Here is a 22,164-nt window from a genome sequence, read left to right on the forward strand (position 1 = left end):
AAAAACATAGTGGTTTCAAATTGCTTATAAACCAATGAGGAAATCGGAAAAAAAAAGATACATGAAAAGTGGCCAGGAATGTTCATAACAGAGAACCAAACCAAACTCTTTGCTGGTCACCTTGGATCCTAAAATATGCATAAATTGTTCAACAGCCTATAAGCATTTCTTCCCCAAGCTCACGGCTTGCACTATCAGAAGCAAAATGATGAGTGGTCATTTAAGTCATGTGATTGAAAGAATACTTGAAATGGTCTCAGTGCCCTGCCACAGGTACCTTTAAACCTTCACTTAACAAATGAAAATCCTTTAATAGTGTACAAAGTTTCTCCAAAGAGACAAGGTTTATAAAGCAAGCATCTTGGGGGAAAGACAGGACCCCACCACCCCTCCAGAAGGCACCTCCACAGCCAAATACATTCCTGAGGGCTTGAGAGAATCTTTGTAGAGAGAAGGGTTTATCCTGAGCCTAAGGGAAAATTTGTGAAAGACTGAACATGCTAGTCCTGCCATTTCAAGATGTCTTTCCCCTGCTTTTCACCTTGTGAATTCCTATTGGTCCTATAAGACTCTTCTCTTTTTCATTCTTATAGTCCCAGTGCTGACCTTAGAGCCTGGCTCAGACTAAGCTCTTTAAAAAATGTTTATTAAAAATAAGAATGGATATTTGTTGAGAGAAGGCTTATAGAGACCCATTCCATTGTGAAGGACTAGAGGAAATGCCATTCACTTAAATCCAGGTTCCAGTGCCCACCTCAGCAATAACCTTAGCTGTGGTGTTTACAGGCCCATTTCAAGAGAAGCTCTTTGAAGACACCCAACACTTGTTTTCACAGGACCCTCAGCATCTTACAGATCCCAGTCTCAACCACAGACTGCACAAGAGGGGCAGTCTCCATTTATGAAGGTAGAGCAGTGTCTTGGCTTTTAAAAATTGAAACATATTTAAAAGTTGAATATTATGGTGCACCTGATGGGTTTAAATACCAAGATAAGATTGTTTTTGTTTTTCCTTTGTACCTAGAATTCTGGGCAAAATGCCAGTTCTGAAAAGATTAAAGCTCCCAAACAGGGTTAACAGGAAAAATAAAATACAACCACAAACAAACAACAAACAAATAAAACATGAGCTAGGATTCTTATTGGGGCTTGTCAATGTTCATCGTGCATGCCAGGGTGCATGTCATGCAGTGGTGGAGGAACAAAGATGGTAGAAATAAAGGCATATGTTACACTGGTCTCAGTTTTTAATAATGGATTAAATAATGCCATAATTGAAAATTGTTATGATAGGTAAAGGAGAAGGGAGAAAGGATTCATTTGGGGGGCTTCTTTCATTCATTAATTCATTCATTCATTCATTCTTTTATTCATTCATACCATCTTTCATTTCAAAACTGATTTTAAGACAGCTTGAAATTATATAAACCATACAGCAGAGTAATGCTTTATCTGTTTAATAATCAACTTTGGTGGCAAGTCTCTGCAAAAAAATGACTCTGACTGAGATCACTGAGTGAGCTAAGAGGGAGCTTTCCTGAGGACCGGAGGGAGAAAGACATGCCTAAACACTGTATAGCAAATAAAATGAAGCTAAAATTTTGTTCCTTTATTTTAAAAGGCTATCTTATGTGTCATCATATCTCAGATGTATATAATTTACAACCAGACAGCACCTGTCACCATCCCTTTGTCTCTTGGCAAATGAAGCTCATTGGTGACAACACCGAAGCTAGCATGGGTAGGGTTGGATGGATTGGACACTCAGAAGAAAGGGTCATGAGTTGAAAAGTATGAAATGCATCCTCCTTCCCCTGTGTTCCCATAAAACTCTACTCAAATATTGACCGGGTTTCTGTAAGAAATCATTGGAATGGGTAGAGGATAGAGTTCAGCAAAAAGCTAGAATTAGGCAGTGCCTAAATTGAATACCTCAAAAAAACAAGTCCAAAGCAGTATGTGCCTTAAGGAATTGTAACTGGGAATTTGTAGAGATCTCAAGGAGACTAACATTTTTCAAAATCTCCAATAGGACAAAGGGTCCGGATGGTGTCTGAGATTCATATAACTGCAGGGCCAACATCAACCACCCACTGCTTGCCTTCCCTCTACTCCATTTTTGCCCAGCTCATGTCAAACTTTCCATCACCATTCTTGAGGCATCTGGCCACAATAGGAGGCATTTTCTGAAAGACTGCTATTTGAGTTCTTCCATTTGGATTTCATCTGTGGCCTTCCTTACAGTTGACATAACTGAAGCAAACACCTGCTTAAGTTTTAAAATTTACACATCAGAATCCTTACCCTTGTCTTAAAAAGTAACTGACTTTCCTCTCCCAGGGAGGCATTTTTTCAATCATGTTAAATTGCATTAACTAGGTTCCTGCTTCTCATAACTATTTCTTGATTCTGCCTAAAGGTTTCAGGTTGAGATTACAGGAAGTTCCATTTTTAATTTATTGCCATTGAATAGATACACCACTAGATGATCAATGGGACCAGAGTCCCTGAAGGAATGGAAGAGTCCAACATTCTAGAGGTCACCAAAGTCTCCTTTCAAAGCAGCAGGAATGGCTGAAGCCCTAGCTGAGAATTGCCCTTTCACCCAAAATATAGCATCTGCCTACTGAGGAGCATCCTTACTCCTTTAATACAAGTAGCTTCTTACTATTAATTGCAAATGACATCATGAAATATGCTGTATCCAGCTGGGTCCTTTAAAGCACAGCCCCAGCACCCTTCCAACCACCTAGTTATCTGAGACAAATGGAGGGTACAGGCTTGAGATGGCTCTGTGAGGTGATAACAACCACATGGGAAGCTAACTCGCTTGTTAGTCCATATGCTTTTCATATCGTTGTTTGCTTTGATGAAACAAATAAATCAAATGAAGTAGACAGGTGTGGTGGTGAAGATCCAAGACCAAGCTGTATCTATGACACCTTGCCCCTCACTATAAATCTATCTCCAACCCTTGCAGGCATTTGGGAAGTGAAGGGGGCAGGTGTGGTATGACAAGTCTAGGAAACAGAGGACCTAGTCCTGGTTATAGCTACTAACAAGAGTGTGGCCCCAGACAAACTATTGCCTCTTCTGACAATTAGTTCTCCTAATAAAAATAAAAGGTTAGGGTTATATCATTCTGAAAGTTCTTCCCTTAACAGAGGTCATGGAGGCTGTCTGTTGGTAAGTCCCAGCTTCTCTCTGTGGTTTATGGAATATAAAGGTCAAACTTATCATAGTGGATTTACATGCTTGTAGCAATCTAACCCAAATTTATACTCTCCTTCTTTTCCCTACCCACAAGAAATCTATCCCTAAGAAGTCATGAGAAAAGTACAGTTATCCCAAGGTCCACAAAATCTACAATATCTGTTGGAATCCCCCACCTACCCACCCACCCCATAAGAAGTCCCTAGCAGGGATTTCTATCTTCCATGAATGCTCAGGCTAACTCATCAGAAGTACTCAATAAATACTTCTGAAATGAAGGAACACAATGTGATTCTCTCAGAGCCTTTTTGACTATTAAACAGAAATGCACAAAGTAGGGTAAAATTTCTGATTTTCAGGTACCAGTAGCTAGCAAGGGCATTTATGAAGAGCAGAAGAGTCCTCTGGAACACATGACAGTGTATCTCCTAAGTGGCCATATGCTCCCCATTGTGTCTCCCAAAAGATGTAGTCATTCTCAACTTGAGTCCCTTCATCATGCACTTTCTGCCGTCTGGCATGCCTTTCTCTCTGCCTCCCATTTTTCCAAGCCCCTAACCATCCAAGAAGCCTCCTCAAGTTGCTGGCTCATTTTCATCTGTCCTCTTCTAAAGCACAATATCACTTAGAACGTCTGCTACCAATCTCCTATTACTTATTTATAATTATTTAACATTTACAAACTAAAGCATGGGGCATAGTGTCAGGAGACCCAAGTTCTAGTCCTAACCTGCACTGTCCAATTATGAGATTATGAACAAATCTCTTAACTACACTAGATCTATTGAGGGGACTTGAAGAATCGGGCTTGCATGGTGCTTAGTGATTCATAGCATTTATATGGAGCAGGGCTTTTAAAGGAATTCTAAACAGTCTTTGATATCAGTGGGAAAGAGTTTAATTAGCAATGACTGCTGCAGCCAGAGTAGGAGAATGGCAGCCTAGGTGTCAAGAATAGATATCCCAGCACTAGACCCAGTATTAATATTTCAGGAGTTTTGTGGTCCTCATGTTCTCCGTGCTCCTCTCTCTCTGAATGATCCATAGCCCTTAGCTCTCTCTGTGTCTCGCACACAGTAGCTGCTCTAGTAAGACATTTTGAAGGAATAAATGGATACTTCAACCTTGATGAAGTGTGAAATTATCCATTGAAATTGAATCAAAACACACTGAAAGGAAGGCATAGACTCTTTTCCAAAGCATGTACTCTCAGGACTTTATTTTTACTTCAATACTTTGAGCCTTGAACTGTGGTATGTTCGGGAAAGAATTCCATATCTCCAATGTGATTATGGAAAGCTTCTAAGTCCACCAGAGGATTACAGTCACATGCTTGATGAATTTCATATGATTAGGTAACTGACATATTTCTTTTTTAACAATGAGTATTTTTTAAAGTTTTTAATAACACTTTTATTAAGATGTAATCCACATACCATAAAGTTCACCCTTTTAAGATGTAGAATTCAGCAATTACTAGCATATTCAGAGTTGCATATCCATCATCACTATCTAATCCCAAAACATTTTTGTCACTTCAAAAATAAACACACATTAGCAGACATTTCCCATTCCCCCTGCACCCCAGCTCCTGGCAACCACTAATTTACTTTCTGTCTCTATGGGTTTATGTATTTTGGACATATAAATGGAATCATATGCTCTGTGGTCTTATGTACCCAGCTTCTTCCTCTTAACATAATATTTCCAATGTCCATCCCTGCTATAGCATGTATCAGTACTTCATTCCTTTTTATGGGTGAATTACATTCCATTGCTTACCACTCATCAGTTGAAGGACATTTGGGTTGTTTCTACGCGTTTGCTATTATGCATAATGCTACTTTGAACATGTATAAGTTTTTTGTATGGGCATATGTTTTCAATTGTGCTGGGTCATGTGGTAATTTTATTTTTAATTTTTTGAGGAACTTCCCAAACTGAGATACTGGGGGACACATGAGAATAAAACTTACATATATTTTTTACATTTTCCCCCAAAATAAATTCTAGCTATCTCTCCACTTCTATAGGGAATACTGAGGAGGAAGCTGGGCTTAATTTGTGAGAAGAATGAATTAGCACTGATGGGGAGAGTATCGCCATAACTAAGTCTGTTTCCCACACCCCCAACCCTCAAGGTAATGATGCCACCTTCCAGAAATCAGTGGGGCAGGAAATGCCAGCAAAGAGAGGAGTTTTCTATGAGACCCTTCAAATGGGATACCAATTGTGGGGCAAGTCATCAACAATTCTTCCTCATTCTCTTCTTCTTCCTCATTTCTTGGAATTTCCGCTTGTTCTTCTCCATTCCATAACAAAACTATTTTTACCAATATTCTGGAAGCAGATTTTTCAGAGATGATCAAAATGTTTAGAGAAGACTGGGTCTGATGCTGAATGTAGGAACTAACACCTTTGGGATAACTCTGAACCTGTGTCCTTACCTGCAATAACACCACCCCAGGGGGATTGTTTTGATGAAATGTGAGCTAGTAAATGAAACATGTCTAGGACAGTGCCCAGCACATAGAAGTTTCTAAATGAACATTTCAGGTGCTCTCCTTTCTCTTCCACGTGATGCAAATCTGGGTGGTCCAAAGTGTACTAGGCATGTAGTTAGAAGATATGGATTTGGGTTTTAATTTTACTTTTTACCAACTCTATGAACTTGCGTAACTCAAAATAAGCATCAGTTTCTTTGTCTCTAAAATGAAGTTAGTCATTTCCCTTGCAGCTGCCTACCTCTGAAGCCTCTAAAGAACTTTTGAAGAGGTGCTTTGTAAACCTATAAACATGTATTAATAGATTTCTTTTTTCCCCATTTCCCAGACAGGTTCTATGCATGATTCACATGTTGGTTGCCACGGGCTGCTATTCTCACTCATCCTATAGTACATACATTCCACCATATTTGGGCAAAAATCTCTTCCCTTCTGATTTCTGAAACTCATGACTGAGATAAACACGGCACCACACTGAAATGAAGACAGAATGTCCTAGCAAGGGGCAGCAGTGAATCTCCAGATTTCATGGAGATGGCACGGAATCATCATGGGTCTGGCAGATGCCAAGGGTCCCCAGGGTCTATGTGATTTTTATTACTGGCTTTCCATCCTGGCGAGAGCACATGGTGCCAGATACATGTCCAATGAATGCTTTAGGACAAAAGTAACTCCCGAGAGGAAATCTTAATATTTGTGGAATATTCTTTAGATTGCTTGACTCAACCCATAGTTTAGCTTCCCTTCCTGAATTATAGAGTCTGGCAAAGTAAAATCTACATTTTACAAACTGTCGTGAAACTAGAAATCCACAAGTGAACTGAATTTCACCATGTGGACCCAATCTCACATGTCTTGGAGGGAAAGGAGCAAATTGAAGCAGCACCCAACATGACAAAGTCTAATTTTTTGGCAAGCTGGTGTCTAGTTATTCTGGACCAAGGAGATTGTTCTAAGATCTAGCCCCTGGCATCATATTGTTGAGTGGTAGGTGGCGTCGCAGTGATGTTTCTAGTAGTAAGTTCCATGGTATGGTTTGCTTCACCGATCTGCATTGTTCCTTAGTGAGTAGCACCTAAGCCTGAATCTCTGTGAACTACTTAATACCCTCATATATCTCTTTCTGATTAATAGCTATCATGGGATCTGTTGTCTGTGACTAAGATTCTCAACCAAGAATACCCCATCAAGGTATCCTTATGAGAGTGAAAAAGAACCACTGGATTCAGATTTAATTGAACATATGGAAAATGTAAACAGATGTGTTTTCTTAAACATTATTTCCATGTAATATCTCTAATATTATGAAGGTGAAGCAGAATTAGAGTTCATTTTCCTGTGATTATTGCCAATTTGGTGCTAAATAGATGCAAGGTTTATGTCATGATAAAGTTGTTTCTTTGTGGAAGTGCTTTTCCTCTTTAAGATTTCCAAACCCTTCCTCCAGATCTGTTTTCCTCAAATTAAGAACAGCAGTTGCCTGCCAGAAGTTAATAAGGATATTTTAATTACTGTTAGTAAAGCCTCCTAAATAGCAAGCACAGATATTTTTCAATTAATATTTGTAAAATTAACTGAACCTTAACCATATTCTGCCCTTCTGAGGACTTTTTGTTATAGGACTCTTGGTTTTTCAGGTCCAAGATCTTAAGGCACTACATGCAAATGATGGCTTCAGTCTTAGAACAAATTTAAGAAGCAGAGACATTTATATTAATTTTTGACAAGAGAGACAAAGGTCATTTTAGCTACTGGCTACTATCTGATTCTTGCAAAAAGCCCTCAAATTACCCCTAGTTCTGGGAGCTGGAAACCTGTCCCCTTCTTTCTAAATCGGAGCCTCATTTTATTCTTGTTTGACTTCCCTAGTGATGATCATCCTTCTAAAAACCACCATTGATAGGGCATGTAACATGCTGAACAAAGTAAAAAAATGATCTCTTTGTTTACCTAGAGTAATCCTTGTTATCTTTTCATAATTAATTAATTCATCTGTGGTGGAGACTGCTATATGTTCAGCACATACACACACACACACACACACATATAAACATACATATATATATAAACATAAATATATATGTTTCCTCCTTATAGCAGACAATATAAGGCTCTCCAAAGGTGTCTATATCCTAATCCCTAAAACCTATGAATATGTGACCTTACAAGGAAAAAGAGACTTTGCAGGTGATATTAAATTAATGATCTTGGAATGGAAAGACTACCCTGGATTATCTGGGCAGGCCCAATGTAATCACAAAGGTCCTTATAACAGAAAGCAAGAGAGTCACAGTAAGAAAAGCGGAAGCAGTGACCAAAGGAGAGTTTAGAGAAAGAGACATTGGTTGCTGTTGGCTTTGAAAATGAAAAACTGTGCCTGAGGCAAAGAACGCAGACAGCCTCTAGAAGCTGGAAAAGTCAAAGAGATTTTTCCATAGTGTGCAGAAGGAAAGTAGCCCTGTTGACACCTAGATATTAGGACTTTGGCCCTCCAGAACTTTAAGATGAACAATTTGTGTTTTAGTCCACTAAATCTGCTCTAATTCCTTACAGCACCAATAGGAAACTAATACACCTTTTGGTAAGAGGAGTAGGTACTGTAGCAAATTCCTAAAAATGTGGATATGGCTTTGTAATTTGCCAATGGGAAGAGACTGGAAGAATTTTGAGGAGCATTATATTAAAAGCCTAAATTGCTTGAATAGTCTATTAGTAGAAATATGGATGTTAAAGGTGCTGCTGGTGAAGGCTGAGATGGAAAAGAGGAGCATGTTTCTGAAAAGTGGAAGAAAGTGGATCCTTGTAACGTATTGGCAGAAATCTTAGCTGAATTGACTCTTACAGTTATGTGAAAAGCAGAGCTTCGAAATGATGGACTTGGATACTTAGGTGAGGAGATTTCTAAGCAGTTTTGAAGGTACAACCTGGTTTCTATTTGCAGCTTATAGCAAAATAGAAAAGAAACTGAGGGAAGAACTGTTAAGCAAAAGCGACACCATGACTTGATGATTTGTGAACTTCTCAGCTTATACAGATTGCAAAAGACATTAAAATTAGGAGATCCCTTGCCATGAAAGCAGGACATGGAGAAAAAGTCAAGAGTGTGGCCAGACAACATTTTCCTAGTGTCTTGGAAGTGTCAAAAGTTCAAAGTAATCAGTCACATTGAGGGCACTTTGAGGAGATTAGGCTTGTGACTCAGATTCTTTCTGCCACCTCAGCAGAATCCAGGACTGGGGATAAGATTATCTAGGAAGGATCTGTGGACAAGCCTCTTGTCTAACTGAATGAATCTCTGAGACATACATGGAATACCATAAGGCTCTTGAGGATATTATACCAGCAGAAACACAGCCATCCAGAAGTGAAAGGGACAGAGCGAAGACAAAATAAAAGAAGGCTCTACCAATATTTGACAGACAGGAAATGGACTGATAAACCTACTTAGCTGTAAACACATGTTATCCTTTAAGAAAAAGGAAGAATGACTGCAAGGGCCGATCTGTGAGCTCAGAAGGTAAAGCTGCAAATCACAGAGGATTATTCCTGGCCTCAAAAACTAATCTTAGGCGGAGTTGGGCAAGATGGCGGCATAGAGAGGAGTGGAGGCTAAGTAGTCCCCCTGGAACAACTACAAAAAACCAGAAACAACTAGTAAATAATCCAGAATAACTGCGGAGGGAGAAGCGAGACCATCCATTCATCGTGCACCAGCCTGAATTGGGAGGAATGCCCGAGAACACAGCATAAAATCTGTAAGTAAAACCTGTGGAACCAGGTCGGGAGACCCCCTCCCCCATAGCCCGAACTGCGGAGCCTCGTGGTGCCAGAGAGAGGCTCTCTCCCAGCAAGCGAATACGGCTCAGCTGAGCTCCAACTGGGGTTTTAAGTAGCGAGTGTGAACTGCTCACTACAGGTACGCAGCCCCAAAAAACAGACAGAGGCTTTGGGTGACGACTGACCTGGGAGAGCTGGAGGGTTGCCTTGGACTGGGTCTGAAGGGGACTATCTGTTTCTTTTTTGGCTCAGTGGAGAAAGCCCCAGTCATTTTCAGTTTCCAGGGCTGTGACTCGGGGAAGGGTGGAGACACCACAAGCAGAGAGAGAGACCATTGAAATGCTAATGACCTCCACCTGAGGGGTCTGTCTTCTCTAGGAGGAAAGGGGTGGGACCCTTTCCATTCAGAACCAGACCCCAGAGCCTGGGGGAACATGGCCATACCTCCTCACACCAGTCAAGAATTATAGGCTGACAGGCATCACCTGCTGGGCAGAAAAGCACAGTGACCCGAGGCATCAAAGGGTGGAACAATTTTCTAAGACACACCTGCAGGGAAACCAGATACTGAATATTTCTTCCCTCTGGGACCTGAGCCTGTTCTGGTCTGAGAAAACCCGATTTGGATAACCAAGGAAACCATGCCTGGACAACAGAAAATTACAACCTACACTAAGAAAAACAAAGTTATGGCCCAGTCAAAGGAACAAACGTACACTTCAACTGAGATACAGGAATTTAAACAACTAATGCTGAATCAACTCAAAAAGTTTAGAGAAGATATTGCTAAAGAGATAGAGGCTGTAAAGGAAGAACTGGACATGTATACGGCAGAAATCAAAAGTTCAAAAAACCTACTAGTAGAATCTATGGAAATGAAAGGCACAGCACAAGAGATGAAAGACACAATGGAAACATACAACAGCAGATCTCAAGAGGCAGAAGAAAACACTCAGGAACTGGAGAACAAAACACCTGAAAGCCTACACGCAAAGGAGCAGATGGAGAAAAGAATGAAAAAATATGAGCAACGTCTCCGGGAACTCAAGGATGAAACAAAGTACAATAATGTACGTATCATGGTGTCCCAGAAGGAGAAGAGAAGGGAAAGGGGGCAGAAGCAATAATAGAGGGAATAATGAATGAAAATTTCCCATCTCTTATGAAAGACATAAAATTACAGATCCAAGAAGCGCAGCGTACTCCAAACAGAAGACATATGAAGAGGCCTACACCAAGACACTTAATAATCAGATTATCAAATGTCAAAGACAAAGAGAGAATCCTGAAAGCAGCAAGAGAAAAGCAATCCATTACATACAAAGGAAGCTTAATAAGACTATGTGTGGATCTCTCAGCAGAAACCATGGAGGCAAGAAGGAAGTGGTGTGATATATTTAAGATACTGAAAGAGAAAAACCACCAACCAAGAATCCTATATCCAGCAAAGCTGTCCTTCCAATATGAGGGAGAGCTCAAAATATTTTCTGACAAACAGACAATGAGAGACTTTGTGAACAAGACACCTGCCCTACAGGAAATACTAAAGGGAGCACTACAGGGTGATAGAAGACAGGAGTGTGTGGTTTGGAACACAATTTGGGGAGATGGTAGCACAACAATGTAAGTACACTGAACAAAGGTAACTATGAATACAGTTGAGAGAGAAAGATGGGGAGCATGTGAGACACCACAAGAAAGGAGGAAAGATAACGACTGGGACTGTGTAACTTGGTGAAATCTAGAGTATTCAACAATTGTGATAAAATGTACAAATATGTTCTTTTACGAGGGAGAACAAGCAAATGTCAACCTTGCAAGGTGTTAAAAATGGGGAGGCATTGGGGGAGGGATGCAATCATCATATACTAGAGACTGTAACTAATAGAATCATTGTATTATGCTTCCTTTAATGTAACAAAGGTGATACACCAAGGTGAATGCAGATAAGAGGGGGGATAGGGGAGGCATGTTAGACACTTGACATTGGTGGTATTGTCTGATTCTTTATTCTACTTTGATTTAAGGTTATTTTTCCTTTTGCTGCTTCTTAGCTGTCATTTTTTTTTGTTTGTTTGTTTCCTCTTTCTTTTGCCTCTCTACCTTCTTTGACTCTCCCTCCTGCCTTGTGGAAGAAATGTAGATGCTCTTGCTTAGTATGAGCAGAATGTTCAATTAGGATGAACTTAAATGTTTGGAAATGAACAGGGGTGTTGGTAGCAAGATGTGAGAATAACTAACAGTGCCGAATGGCATGTGAATGATGTGGAAAGGGGAAGCTCAGAGTCATATATGTCACCAGAAGGAAAGTTGGAGGTCAAAAGATGGAAATGTATAAAACTAAATCCTGTGGTGGGCAATGTCCATGATCAACTGTACAAATACTAGAAATCACTTCATGAACCAGAACAAAGGTATGACAATACAATTAGAAGTTAATAATAGAGGGGCATATAGGGAAGAACTATATACCTATTACAAACTATATACTACAGTTAGTAGTATTTCAACATTTTTTCATAAACAGTAACAAACGTATATCAATACTAGGAGTCAACAATTGAGGGGGGTTGGTTAGGGATAGGGGAGGTTTAGAGTTTCCTTTTTTTCTTTTTTCATCTTTCACTTTATTTCTTGTCTGGAGTAATGAAAAGTTTCTAAAAATTGAACAAAAAATTAAGTGTGATGGATGCACAGCTGTATGAGGGTACCCAGGGGCAAGTGATTGTACACTTTGGATCTTTGGATAATTGTATGGTATCTGAACAATCTCAATAAAAATGGGGAAAAAAATAAATAAAAAATAAATAAATAAATAAATAAATAAATAAATAACTAAAACTAATGTTGTTTGCCCAGCTGGATTTCCAAGTTTCTTGGGATCAGCAACTCCTTTTTTCCTTCAGTTTTCTACCTCTGAGGATGGGAACGTCTGTAACTGTTATTCTATGTCTTTCCCACCATTGTATTTTGGTAGCTGATAAGTTTTATTTCTTGAGTTCACAGATGGAGAGGAATTTTGCCCTAGAATGGATCATACCCAGGTCTACCCATACCTGATTTGAATGATTAAGATGATGAGACTTGAGACCTTTGAGCTGATGAGTCTTAGGTAAGCATTGATGCTGTTGAGACATTTGGGATCCTCAGAAAGGAGTGAATTTATTTTGCATATGGGATCGAATATTGGGGAGCCAAGGGGTAGACTATGATGGGCAGAAGAGTGACCCACCAAAGATGTCCCCATCCTAATCCCCAGAACATGTTACCTTTCATGGAAAAAGAGACTTTGAAGATTGGATTAAGTTAAGGATCCTGATCTGGGAATATTATCCTGAAATATCTGGGTTGGCCTTACAGTATTCACAAAAGTCTTTACAGGAGGAAAGTAAGAGGGTCAGAGTAAGAGAAGAGAAGGAGATATGATGACAGAAGCAAAAGTCAGATATAGAGTGAGAAATTTGAAGATGCTACACTGTGGATTTGAAGATGAGGAAAAGGGACCATAAATCAAGGAAAGCAGATGGCCTCCAGGAGCTGGAAAAAGCAAGGAGACATATTTTCCCATAGAGACTCCAGAAGGAATGCAACCTTGCTGACACCTTGATTTGGGGACTTTTGACCTCCTGATCTGTAAGATAATAATGATGTGCTGCTTTTATTAACTAAGTTTGTAGTAATTTACTACAGCAGCAATAGATACCAGTAATTTACTACAGCAGCAATAGATACTAATGCATTCCTCCTGGGTACACAGTGGATTACATTTCCCAACTTCCTTTGCAGCCAAGTGTGGTCATGTGACTGAGTTCAGGCCATTGGAATGTGACAGAAAAGAAGTGAACTGCTTCCAGACTAGGCCAATAAAATCCTTTCCCATGATCCTCTATGCCCTCTCTTTATCCTTTTGCTAGGTGGATGAAAATGATGCAGTAGAGAACTCTAAGAGTCTATGAGAGGCCAAAGTCAGAAATAGAGGGATCCTGCTCCACTAAATCTCCACATGGAAAGTAATCCACCAAAGAATCACATTGAACTGATGCATAAAAATGCAATAAAGTTCTAATGTCTTAAATCAATGAGATTTTAGGTAGGTTGTTGTTCAGCAGTTATCCTATCCTGTCTAATGCATCCTTTAATCAACAAATACTTATTAAGCACCTGTACTGTAATAGGCACTAACAAAATGTGGAAAGAAAGAGAGACATGATTCCTGCCCTCATAAAATTTATAGTATTCTTAGACATCTTTCTTGGGGAGAAACCTCCCAATAGCTCTTAACATTTAAATGATGTTAAAGCTTATCACCTGTGTGGTGGTGATGATTTGTGAAGAAAAATGTGAAGTAATGTTAGTGTTTGGGTTAATAATAAGTAGTGATTCACCAGTAGAAATAATAATGAATCCTTCTATTAATTAGATGATGCTAACTTTATTGCAAATAGCCTGGGTATTTCAGTGTTTAAACACAATAAAAAGTTTTTCATCTTACTACTGAGAAGTCCACTGTGGAGTGTGGCTCTTTGGGATTACTTTCATGTGAGAGGTGATTCAGGGACACAATTACTCTCCAAGATCCCTGGACATCCTGCAGAAAAAGAATAAAAAAAGAAAGATGAAGTAAAGAAGGTTTGGGGAAGGTGCATAGGCATGCTTAACCACATAGGACCAAAAGTAGCACACGTCACTTCCACTCACATTCCATTAGCCAGAACTCATCACATGACCCTCCGTAGATGCAAGGGAGCTAGGAAATGTAGTTCCTGGATGGGTGATCATTTCCCAACAATTACTATGGGAGGGGTCCATAAATCGCTGATGGCCCGCAAGTCATCTCTGCCATGAGATCAACTGGCAAATCACTTTATAAGGATTTTCTTATTTGATCTCAAAGAAACCCATTGAAGTGGTTATTACTATTATTTCCTCTACTTACAGAATAGGAAAATAAGATTCAGAAAGATTAGCTGACAAGGACATACAAGCACTAAAGGGAGGAAAGCCAGGATTCAAGGAGGTTTTCTAACATATCCTGAGAACTTATCTAGTACAACGTAGCAAGATGCATAAAACAATGAAAAAAAAAAAATGAAGCAAAAAAGAGACTAGCACCTAAATTTCCTGTTGCAAAGATAGATCACACCTCATCTTCAGAAAGCAGTATTTAGAGTGTAAGGGTATAGGAATGACTGAGAAAAAAGATCGCCTAATGTCTTATTTTCAGTGGGAATGTTAATGCTCCTTTGCTCATCTTCAGTACTTCCGAGAACTTGCCCCTTCCTAACAACAGAATTTTTCAGTGTTGGGGAAGCTCGATCTGTAATTTAACTTCCCACCACTGCCTATATTCTCCCTTAGAATTTAAAACAAATGAGAAAGTTTAAACACCAAAAAATAAAATTAACCCAGGTGCGAGCAGTTCATTAGCGTTTTGCTTTCCACTCCTACTCCCTCACAGAAGGGTCTGGTGGATCTCGTGGCTTCCTACAGGAATTTCCCCTTCTTGGTTGCCTGATGATGCAGCCAAAAGAATTCCATTGCTATCGGTTACTCCATATGGGTTGATTAGCTCTATTGTTAGCTTTTAGTTAAAAGAAATTGGGTGCATTTCTGTACAGATAAAACAGATTGGCAAAAATGGTATTGTGAAGAAGCCCATTAATAATAGAGTAATAGTAATAATAATTTTATTAAAGGAAGCCACAGGAAAATGACTCTCATTAGTATTAATAGAAAATACTAACATAACAGTCCCACTGATTTCATAGATCACAGCTACAAAACCAACAGCACATTTAGCTCAAAATCAAGGCCAAAAAAATGGCAATAATTTCAGTTCTTCAGTTCTATGAATGCACAAGTTAGGCGAGTCCTGAGCTCTGCAATGTTCAATGTCCAGCTGCAGAACAGAAGGCTTTCCCTTTTCCAGAATCATCCTTCCCCTTTATTATTCCTTGCAGACAGAGATCATTTCTCCTTGCATCTAATTGTACTGGGACTCTTTGTGTCCATGCCTGTGGCTCTAATTTCACTGTTAGGTCAGGGCCAGGGTGGCTAGGGGCAATTTTGCATAATAAACCAGCCTTCTGGTTTATTAACCAGCCACACATGTCCTTGCAGTAACAGTTAAGCCAGTGCTTCCCTGACCAGACACCTGGGCACCATCACCTGGCCAAGTTGACACATGAACCTAACCATCACAGGCCTCAATATATGTGATGGCTCCTGATACACAGTGGCAACAATATTTCCCATTTTCTTCTTCCTTACTTGTCTCAGTTCCCTGGTTCCCCAACAGAATTTTTAAACAACAAATAAAAACTGGCAGAACCGTTTTTCTCAGAGCTCCAGAAATCAGTCTTGATTGGGGAAGTGCCAAATTAAAAAAAAAAAAAAAGAGGCAACCTAAAAATGGTAGGATAGGAAAACCTTATGCTATTTCTTGGTGCCATTGCTAGCCCTTCCCCCACACCCTTCCCAGATTGGTGCGGAGACAGTTCACCCTCCCAGCGCAGGTATCTGTTCCCTGTTATGGAGGGAGCACACTAACCCTTATTTGCATATTGGTGTGCATGTTTGTCTGTGCGAGTCTGTCTCGTGGAGCCTAAAGGACTGACCAGGACACTTGCTGGGGATTGCCATCTCAGAACTTAGCCTACACATAGGAGGGACTTGTTAGGCAGTTGATTTCTTTAAGAAACAATGAAATTACAGCTGCCTGGGGCGAAGAATAGGCTGTAAGACACACAATAGAGTGCCAGGGATCTGGGAGGAAAGACTATTTCCTAGGGGATGAAGGGGCATTTGGACCGGTGTTAATTCTTAAGGCCAAGAGGAATTCTTAAGGCTGTGAGAACATGTCCAGTACAAAATGCATGCTCAGAAAAGATGAGAGAGAACCCTATGCTTCTGCCTCAGACTATTGCTCAGTCTCGCTTTTAGGCTGGCCAAGCTCTGAAGCAGAACACCATCCAGAACAGAGTCACTCTGAAAAGACTGAATAAGGTGGTTTTTTTCTCTTTTGGTTACCTTGTGGTAACTAAAACTCTCTGACATAACACTAGCTATGTACACCCTTAAGGGACAGACACCTCTGGGACTAAATTCCATAGTTAACACATTCCTCAGAAAACTAGGAATAGAAGGGAACTTCTTCAACATGATAAAGATCACATATGAAAAATGCACAGCTAACACAGTACACAATGTTGAAAGACTGAAAGTTTTCCCCTAAGATCAGGAACAAGACAAGGATGCATGCTTTCCTCACTGCTATTCAACACTGTACAGAAGTTTTGCCAGAGCAATTAAGCAAAAACAAAACAAAACGAACAAACAAAAACAAACAAACAAACAAAAGAGAGAGAGAGAGATAAAAGGCTTCCAAATTGGAAAGGAAGAAGTAAAACTACCCTTAGTTGCACATGACAAGATCTTATCTTTAGAAAACCCTGATGAATCTAGAAGAAAGTTACTAGGGCTAAAAAATGAGTTCAGCAAAGTGGCAGCATACAAGATCAACGAAAATTCAATGGTGTTTCTATACAACAGCAATGAACAATTTTAAAAGCAAATCAAGAAGACAATTCTATTTGCAATAGCATATAAAAGAGTAAGATTTCTAGGAATAAATTTAACCAAGGAAGTAAAGGACTTGTACATGGAAAACTACAAATCATTCCTGAAAGAAATTAAGGTAGATCTAAATAAATGAAAGATATCTTGGGTTCATGGATTGGGAGACTTACTATCATTAAGATGATAATATTACCCAAGTCAATTTACATACACATCACAAGCCCATTAAAACTCCAATACCCTTCTTTCCTGTAAGGGAAAAGTCAATCATCAAGTTCATATTGGAAAGGAAAGTGGCCCCAAATAGCCAAACCATTTTGAAAAAAAAAAAAAAAAAAAAAAAAAAATTGCATTATAGTACTCACACTTTCCAATTTCAAAACATTACAAAAATAAAATAATCAAAAAGTGTGGTACTGGTACAGGGCAGACCTATAGACCAATGAAATATAATTGAGAGTTTAGAAACAAATCCACAAATCTTAGTCCACTCAATGGGGTTAAAAAACAGTGTCATCAACAGGTGGTGCTGGGAAAACTAGATGTCTGCAGGCAAAATAATGAAAGTGAACTCCTACCTCAACCACATACAAAAACTAAATCATAATGTATCAGTGACCTAAATATAAGAGTTAAAACTATAAAAATCTTTGAAAAGAACATTGAGAAATATCTTCAAGACCTTGTGTCAGTCAGTGGATTCTTAGATTTTACACCAAAGCATGCATAACAGAAGAAAAACAAACAGATAATTGGACTTCATGAAAATGAAAAACTTTTGTGTATCAAAGGACATTTATCAAGAAAGTGAAAGCACAACCTACAGAATGAGAGAAAATATCTAGAAGCCAAATATCTGAAAAGGGCTTAATATCCAGAATATGTAAAGACTTCATATATCCCCACAACAAGAATACAAACAGCCCAATTAAAAAACGGGCAAAGGAGTTGAATAGACATTTCTATAAAAAGAATATGCAATGGAAAATTGCACATGAAAAGATACTCAGTGTCATTATCCATCAGGGAAATGCAAATTAAAACTATAGTGTGATATCACTTCACATGGACTAGAATGGCTAATATTAAACAACAGAAAATAAGTATTGGAGAGGATGTAGAGAAATAGGAACATTTGTACATTGTTGGTGGAAATGTAAAATAGTGCATCCACTGTGGAAAACAGTTTGAAGATTCCTCAAAATGTCAAAATTCGAATTACCATATGACCTGGCAATCCTACTTCTAAGTACATATCCAGAAGAATTGAAATCAGGGACATGAACACATATTTGAATACTAATGTTCATGTAAGCATTACAAGTGTCCATCAATAGATGAATGGATAAACAAAATGTGGTATATAGAATTAATTTATGATACATGCAAAATCCTTGCTAAATCTCAAAAACATTTTGGTGAGCTAATGAAGCCAGAAACAAAAGAGTACAGAATGCGTTATTTGATTTATTTGAAGTTCTAGAATAGGCAAAGTTAATCTATAATGAAAACAGATCTGTAGCTGCCTGAGACTGGGGATGGAAATTGATTGACTTCAAAGGGGCACACAAGGACTTTCCGGGGTGATGGAGATGTCCTAAAACTTGATTGAGAAAGTGGTTACACTTGCCAAATTTGTCTAACTCATTGAGTTATACATGTAAAATAGAGAATTTAATTTCATATAAATGAAAGGTCAATAAAGTTGATTTTAAAAAAATTACAAAATAATGTATAGAAATGAATGTTTACTTAGACTTAATAAATACCACCAAATTACAAATTCTAAAAAGCTTACAAATATCACAAACATCCCCATATCAGAAAAATAACACATTTTTCTCAGTATCAAATTGTAATAATCATTATAACTGATGCACCACTATTATATATTTTTTTTTAATGTTTTGTAACATAATCTGCAACTCTTTGATTGCCTGCTCAAACAACAAAGAGCTTATAATTTTTCTGTAGAGAAACTAGAAAATTCATTATTTCTTCTGGAATAGCTGTATGGCATTTGTTTTCCTTATTGATAATTTGGAAGAGTTTCTTTTAGCTTCTTTCACCATCATTATTGGTGATTTCACATATTGAATTTTTATATAGTTTTTGCTTAAGGAGGTGCTTCTTGCACAAGAGCAGTCTCAGATATCTCTAGTCATTTGAGGTCCCTTAGCATCTGTGAATAGGTTCGTTTACATAGTAAAAGGAACCTCACAGATGTGGTTAAGTAAGGATTTTGAGATGATGAGGTTATCCTAGATTATCTGGGTATACCCAGCGTAATCACAAGGGGCCTTATAAGAGGAAGTCAGGAGGATCAAATTCAGGAAAAGGAGAGGTAAAGATGGAACCAGAGTTTGGAGCAATGCACTTTGGAGATGGAGAGTGGGGCCAAGAGCCAAGGCATGCAGGCAGCATCTAGAAGTTGGAAAATCAAGAAAGTGGATTTCTCCACTAAAGCCTCCAAAAGGAATGCAGCCCTGCTGAAGTTTGATTTTAGCTTTATGAACCCCAGAACTGTAAGAGAACAAATTGGTGTTGTTTTAGGGTAGTAAATTTGTGACAGTTTGTTAAGCAGCATCAGAAACCAACAAAGAATGACTTCTAAGGACCACTGCAGTGGCTTGTCTAGGTCAGCCAGGTCTTCTCTTGACCCTGCCCCCCACTGAAACCCCACCTCCCTGCAGGGCTCATCCTGGGGAATAAGACGGCCATGAAGCCTTGGTCAGAGTGGTTCCTACTGGGGAGTGGACCAGCATCTCCTTCAGAATATTCCCTTTGTAGACAAAGATAGAGCCTAGATACTTGCCACCAGACATAAGTTGCCAGTGTAGCTGAGAGGATGTACAAATAATACTGACAGTCCCAGGACCACCTCCAGAACACAGAAGTGAACCCCAGATTGGGGCACTGCCTCATTCCCCTAGCATAGGGGTGATGCTATGTGCTCATCCTATCTGCCCTCATCCACAGAAAGGGAATAGGCCCATGCAAGACTTGGGCCCTTGAGCTTAAGCATCATTAGTGCTCCATACCTAATACCTCTGCAACCTTATTTAAATTGACCTCAGTTTCCTTATTTGGAAAATTGGGATGGTGATGATGATAATATTACATGCCTAATAAAATTGTTGAGAAAAATAAATGCATGTAAAATACTTAGCACAAGGCCTGGTCCATGGTAAACACTCATGGAATGTTGGTGCTTGGATGAAAACATCCACACCTCTTTGAGATCTTTTATCTCCGGCTGGCCACTATTCTGATCCTGCCAACTGTTTATGCAGCATATTTACAAAGTAAAAAAGCATCACATGGATGTTCTACGAATACTTCAAACTTAACCTGTTAAAAGCAGAACACTCAGTCATCCCTCCAGACCTTTCCTCCTTCTTTCATCTGTACTTTGTTGATGAAAATCCAGTTCCTGAGTTTCCCAAGACAGACACCCAAATAATCATTTAAGGTCAGTTTCTGCCCATTAGAAATATAACTGAGCCACAAATGGGAGTCACGTATGTTAATTTTGAAATTTCTAAGAGCCACATTAAACACAGTAAGAGAAACAGGTGAAATTAATTTTGATAATATATTTTATTTCACCCAAAATATCCAAAATATTACATCATTTCAACATATAATTATCATACAAAATTATGAAGGAAACATTTTACTTTCTTACTTTCACATTAAGTTTTCAAAATTAGGTATGTATTTTACTCTTACAGCACATTTCAAATTGGATTAGCCACATTTAAAGTGTTCCTCAGCCACATGTGGCTAGTTGGATTCTGCATTGGACAGCACAGCTCTAGACTCCCGTAACTTGTCCCGTTACCCAAGCATTCAACTGATCACTTCTTTCTATTGATGTTATCCACCTTCACATTCTCTTACCCTCTCCTTTTACCTTCCTTAGGGGAGGCTTTTGTCCCTGAGCTGATGCCTTGGTATCCTAACTAGTTTCCCTTTCTCTAAGCTAGTTGCTTCCAGTCTCTGCCTCATGCTCTGCTGGAGGATCCCCTGGTTAGAATGTGTTCAGAATAAAGTACAAAGCTCATTACACAGGTACACCGCACCTGCCGTATCTCCATGGTTGTGTTTCTGTCTATCCTCTGACACACTAACCCTCTAAACTCACGAATCATTTGAAATTCATTCAGCAAACACTTAGCACTCAAAATAAAAATCCCTGACTTCGGTGGGCTCTATCCCTTCCCCATATATGTGCACATAGAGCTCTGTCTCTCTCTGGCAAGACCAGCCCCCTCTCCATGACAGGGCTCTAATGTCTTCTTTTCCTTCAGAGCTCAACTTCTGCAACACTTCCCTCTGCCAAGTCACTCCCTCCATCCCTTTTATCAGGATGCCCAACCGTGTGCCCCCATAGCTTCCTTGGAACAGGTCTCCTAAAATGTTCATTACACTATTCAGTGCTTGCTGATTTACTCATCTGTCTCCTGCCCTTAATTATACGTACATAATGTGAGTAAAGACAATGTCTTTTAAAATTTTCTGCCCTAGAATCACAGGGCATAGTAGGTTCTCAGTAAATACTTCTTGAGCTGAAGAGTGAAGCCAGTGCCAGAAGCAGCAACACTGAATCCTATTTAGTTTTGTTTTTCATCAGTAAAACCTGATGCTCATTTTTAAAGGTGAAATGAATTATTTCCTCCCACTGTTCAGCAAAAAGGACATTTCCCAACCCCACTTGTGAAGGGTACTAAAAAAACTGTAGGAGAGCTTTTAAAATGTTTTAAAAGCCATTGTTCACACAAAAGGCATCCCAAAAAAAGATAAATAAGCATTTTCATAAGAAAAATCTGACAATGGTATATTTATGTGGGAGTGTTCAGGGTTCCCAGGGATTCCAACCAAGAAAAATGCTAGCTTGTATTCTTGTCTGATTCTGTTCTTTTAATTAAAAAGTTTCACTTTTAAATCAACTTCTTAGCATGTTGCATTAACAGCAAAGTGAACAGATGTTCTCCTCTTCTAGCTTACTGATTTGTAAAAAAGTCTGATTCACTGGAAAAAAAAGAATCATGCAGGGGATTTGATTTTTTCTATACTTTATAAAAGATTT

The sequence above is a fragment of the Choloepus didactylus genome, chromosome 1 (genome assembly GCF_015220235.1).
Source record: "Choloepus didactylus isolate mChoDid1 chromosome 1, mChoDid1.pri, whole genome shotgun sequence".
Classification (NCBI taxonomy): Eukaryota; Metazoa; Chordata; class Mammalia; order Pilosa; family Megalonychidae; genus Choloepus; species Choloepus didactylus.